This window comes from Sinohyriopsis cumingii, unplaced genomic scaffold (assembly GCF_028554795.1).
Source record: "Sinohyriopsis cumingii isolate HCF-2022 unplaced genomic scaffold, ASM2855479v2 utg000873l, whole genome shotgun sequence".
NCBI lineage: Eukaryota > Metazoa > Mollusca > Bivalvia > Unionida > Unionidae > Sinohyriopsis > Sinohyriopsis cumingii.
Window position 1 is genome coordinate 1772235 of NW_028315938.1, and position 4958 is coordinate 1777192.

Here is a 4958-nt window from a genome sequence, read left to right on the forward strand (position 1 = left end):
AGGAATCTTAATATTACGACTATGAGTAGAAGGTATCACTAGCATATTCTAATGTTGACAATAATATATTATCACAAAAACTGAGATCACAAGAAAATACGAAGGCTGATTTGTTTAAAAATATCGATGCCAGTAAACTAGAAGAGATAGTAAAGACGACTCAGTATATAATCCATACATCTAAATGACATCAGTGGTCTATATTCATCAATCTCATCATGATATTTAATGACAATGCTTCACCATGCGAGAAATATACAGAATAATGAACAAAGGCACACAAATGTGACTAATCTTATCCATGTTGATTTGAATTTATACGGATCAAGCAATCCCATATAATCTTTATTGCAGCTTAACTTTTGCATTTAGCGAACACGCGGTTTATTTGATAATATTTTGCCTCGTCCCTTCGCTACCTGAGTGATAATACTAACCAAAAGAATGACTAATTGAAGCGTTATACGTGGATCCTCTGATGATCCCTAATGTCTCATGATTATTATTTATGTCATTGTTATCATTATTTGTATTACTATTATTATTAAATACAGTATCTCATACTATTAAAACTTATTATATTTATATTTATTGTTGTCATTGTGTTTTATAGGCCCTATGTTAATATTGTTCAGTATGTGGGATAAAATAGCAAATGCTTCTTATAATATGCATATCTTTTTTGAAACTCCTGATACATGAATTTGTCTAAGTTTTGTAATTTTGATTAATGACTTCCAGTTGTTATAATAATTCAGAGTTGGATTTGGCGTCGGGCAAAGGTTATATTTTAATATATTAAAGAACGTAAACTTGCGTAAGATCGATACATATATGTTTCCGTACATTTCAGATTTAACAATTATAAAATTATTAGTATATATCTTTACGAGATTCGGCATTTTACACATTGGACAGGTCAGTTGGGTGTTATCATAGAAGAATTTAGTTCCAATTGGCTGTTTTAAATTGCATGAGTTCTTCTACGATGTTGGAAATTTATGATTTGTCGCGTAGGTAGTAGAGCAATATGAGTCATTTAGCTTCTCGCCTGTATATAAGTAGCTAGGACTTGGCAGTTTTCTTATTTTTATTTAATGTGTTCTTGTTGTAACTTAACGTCAGCATATGTGTTTTATGTTTGGATTATTCAGTAGAGAGTGCTCATTGGATTATACTAGTATATTGTGAATTATGCAAAAGGATTCCGGACAACGCCATTTCCACAACGTCACAATTCTTTGTGGATCATTATATTTTCGGTTCTGAAATTTATAAGTATACATTCTTTCTTTGGACTTCAACAGAACTTTTTCAGGATCGTTTTGGATTCAATTCATAAAATTGTAAGTTCCTGTTAATGGACAAAAACTTAATCACAACGACGAATTGCTTGTGTCTGGAATGAGTCGCGAAATAAACAACTCAATTCTACATAGTATGTAACATAATGAATCCCACACAGACCTTTCTGTATAATCAAGCGTCTACGTGGAAGGCATCGCTGGAATAAATCAACGATGAGCACATGTTACAACAATAAAAAAAAATTATCGTTGACGAATCATCGTCATCAACAATGTTGTATACGTGGTCTCCTCCTGGTCGCTGGAACAACGACTTTAATCGGCACGTTATCAGCGACGCATGTGATACTGCACGTTGTTTGAATTGGTGTTGGTGCTGGTGTTGTTGTCGGCTTTTCTGGTATCCTCAATATTATCCCGAAAAAATATATACATGTGCTGGTTAAAAAAATTACAAGAGCACATATAAATAACGTGCGATGAGACGTATGCGTTTATAAATATGTTATCAATACTGTGAGCGGGGTTAAACGACGGTACAATATCAGATAAAGCAGCAGAGAGGGCGAACAGACCATAGAATTCCGACAAACAAATAAAACAAACAAAAATAAAATCATCTGTAGAAAGGTCCAGATTTTTACAAATAAACGTTTCCTGGGAGGTTTTTATTTTTTGTTGAAACCAACCCCATCAATAAAACCCTAGTTCGAAAACGTAGCTGAAAAATAAAGTACTCTACGTGTTTATTTTTTTTTTTTTTTTTTGTTTAATTACTGGACGACCAACGTTGGTAGGCGCCCTCTCTGCTGCTATTAATTTTAAAAGATTTTATCAAGACCCACACGATATCTTGTTCTTGGATCATGTAAATTTATTGTTATAAATCCATGCGGAGTAGCTTGCGCTCGTGAGAAGAAATTTCTGAATTTAATTATATCCATGTCGCCACCACACCAAGTTTGAATATTTCTAAGTGTGTGTGTGTCTACACCATTAAACACAACTAAAATATTGCAGTTGTCTCTAATCACCTTCGGTGGTGATATTGCTAATTTGATGTCAAAGTTTCCAGGTACTCCATGGGCTAAATACAGAGGAGAAAAACATCTACCAGGATATAATTATTGCGGTCCTGGTACCAGACTTGATATCAGGCTCGATAATCAAGATCAACCAAAACCAGGCGAGGAACCAGTAAACGCTATTGATCGAGCTTGTCACGCTCATGATGTAGCTTATAAAAGTAAAAATCTACAAGATAGACATATTGCGGATGTGAAATTAATTCATGCGCTAGATTCTATAAAAAATAAAAATATCAAAGAAAAATTAGCTAATTGGTTAGTAAGATCCGCGATGAAAAGTAAATTAGCGTTTGGGGCTGGTAATATATAAATGGAATCGATTTATTATTCACCAAGAGGATACTGGAGAGGCAAAGCAGCAATTGGTAAACTTGCTGATGCAGCAGCGGTTAAACATTCTACTGCTAAAACGTGGTTATCCAAACAAGCAATATGGCAAATTTATCTACCACCACCGAAATGAATTCAGTACGCGTATTTCGATGTCAGTGTTCCTAATGAAGTTCATCAAGCTGATATTCTGTTTTTACAGCATGATACTGTGCGCGGAAAAACATACAAGTACGCGTTAACCATAGTTGATGTTGCAAGTAGATATAAAGAAGCAGAGCCGTTATCAACTAAAACATCACCTGAAGTAGCCGATTCGTTTGAACGAATTTATCAACGAGGTGGTGGACCACAAGGTGGTCTGCGATGGCCACAATTATTACAGGTTGATCCTGGTAAGGAATTTCTTGGTCCAGTATCATCGTTGATGAAACAACGTAATACCAAAATACGACGAGGTCATACTGCAATTCACCGTGATCAGGCAATTGTTGAGCGATTTAATCGAACACTCGCTGAGCGGTTATTTGGATATCAATACGCGAAGGAATTTATTCAGGATAAAAGATCTCGCGAATGGGTTGCAAGATTACCAAGCGTGATAGCTGCATTAAATAATGAGATTACACGAACAACCAACATGAAACCCATTAGCGCAGTCACAAAAAAAAAATATACCAACACAACGAAAAGATGTTGAAAAACAGGAAATATTGGGTGATGTCACAGTCAGATATTTATATGAGCCTGGTGAACTTGAAGGTGGTAAAGCGAGAACGACTGATCCTATTTGGAGTTACCACACACAAAATATCCACCGTGACAAGATCCTCAGGTAGACCTGCAATCTACAGACTAGATTCGGCTGCTCCTCAACGTGGATTTACACGTGAACAACTACAAATAATCCCCACGGATACACAACTACCACCGCGATCACTTAACTAGCACTAGCGCCTCTACGTCGATTACATTCGAGACAGGTCAGCATGGTATTTTCTCGTGTATGACCGCGACTATTATCTTTTCTATCTACGGTAAATTGTCTTGAATCATTACTCGAATACCGCCATAACATTATACAATTGCAACTTGTGCAATGATTATTCTGCTGCTGTTTTAACTCAATAATAAATTCAACATCAGGATCAAAGTCACGTTTATTTTTTTTATCAGATTGTTTGTATCCGATTAATTTTTTTCTTATTATATCATCATCGATGATGTTAAATTTATCAACGATTTCAGGAATTATGATTCTACGTAATTGAGATATCTCTCTGACCCCCGATACCGCTAAATAGACTAAATTTGACCACTCGATACGATCGTCTACAATCCAGACTCGTGTGTCAGAAATAGTTAATCCCTGAGACGAGTGGATCGTCATAGCGTATCCCAACACCCATGGAGATTTGTCAGCGCGTAATGCATCTTCGACTACACTGATATCAACGGCGACAATATCATTTAATACGAGATTCTGTTTTTCAGTCTGCCCTGGAATATCAACATTAATATTCTGTTTTCGTGTATCTGATGGTCTATAACACAACGGTACGGGTAATTCTGAATATTTTTCTTTATGTAGTTGAAATAACTGCTGTTGTAAATCGTCTCTGATTATTTTTCTGCTTGCTACTATCAAATCGGTGGGTCTCCATAAATTTAAAAAATCACTCACTGAGGTGTCTGAGATTACTCCGCGTATTATTTCACACTGAATTTTGTTTGATTGTAATCTGATTAATATTTTAATCTCCTTTAAATTTTCATCGAGAGCTCTATGATCATCATCTATTTCTTCGTAATAATCAACGAATTTTTTTAACCAATCATGTGGATATGGTCCAACAAAAGGCGGCGGTTGACCACGATCGCCACACATTATTACAGCGGTATTTTTCGTCAACAACCAACGAAGAAACGTTTTTAATGTATCCAATGACACCGTGCATATCTCATCCCAAATAATTATTTTAGGTATATATTTTTCTCCCATTCGTTCAGGAGTCCATGTAACCCCGCGCCACCGAAAGAAACTATGATACGTGCACGATTGTACTTGCCGTTGTTTCATCTCGCGTGCAAGTCTATGTGTGGGTGTCAGCACTATCATATCTGAATTTCTAAAAACATTAATCGCTCGAGTCGTTTTGCCGCATCCACCAGGTCCATTGAGATATACTGTCTTATATCTGGTTATTGGATCACTCAACGATGGCGCTTTCGA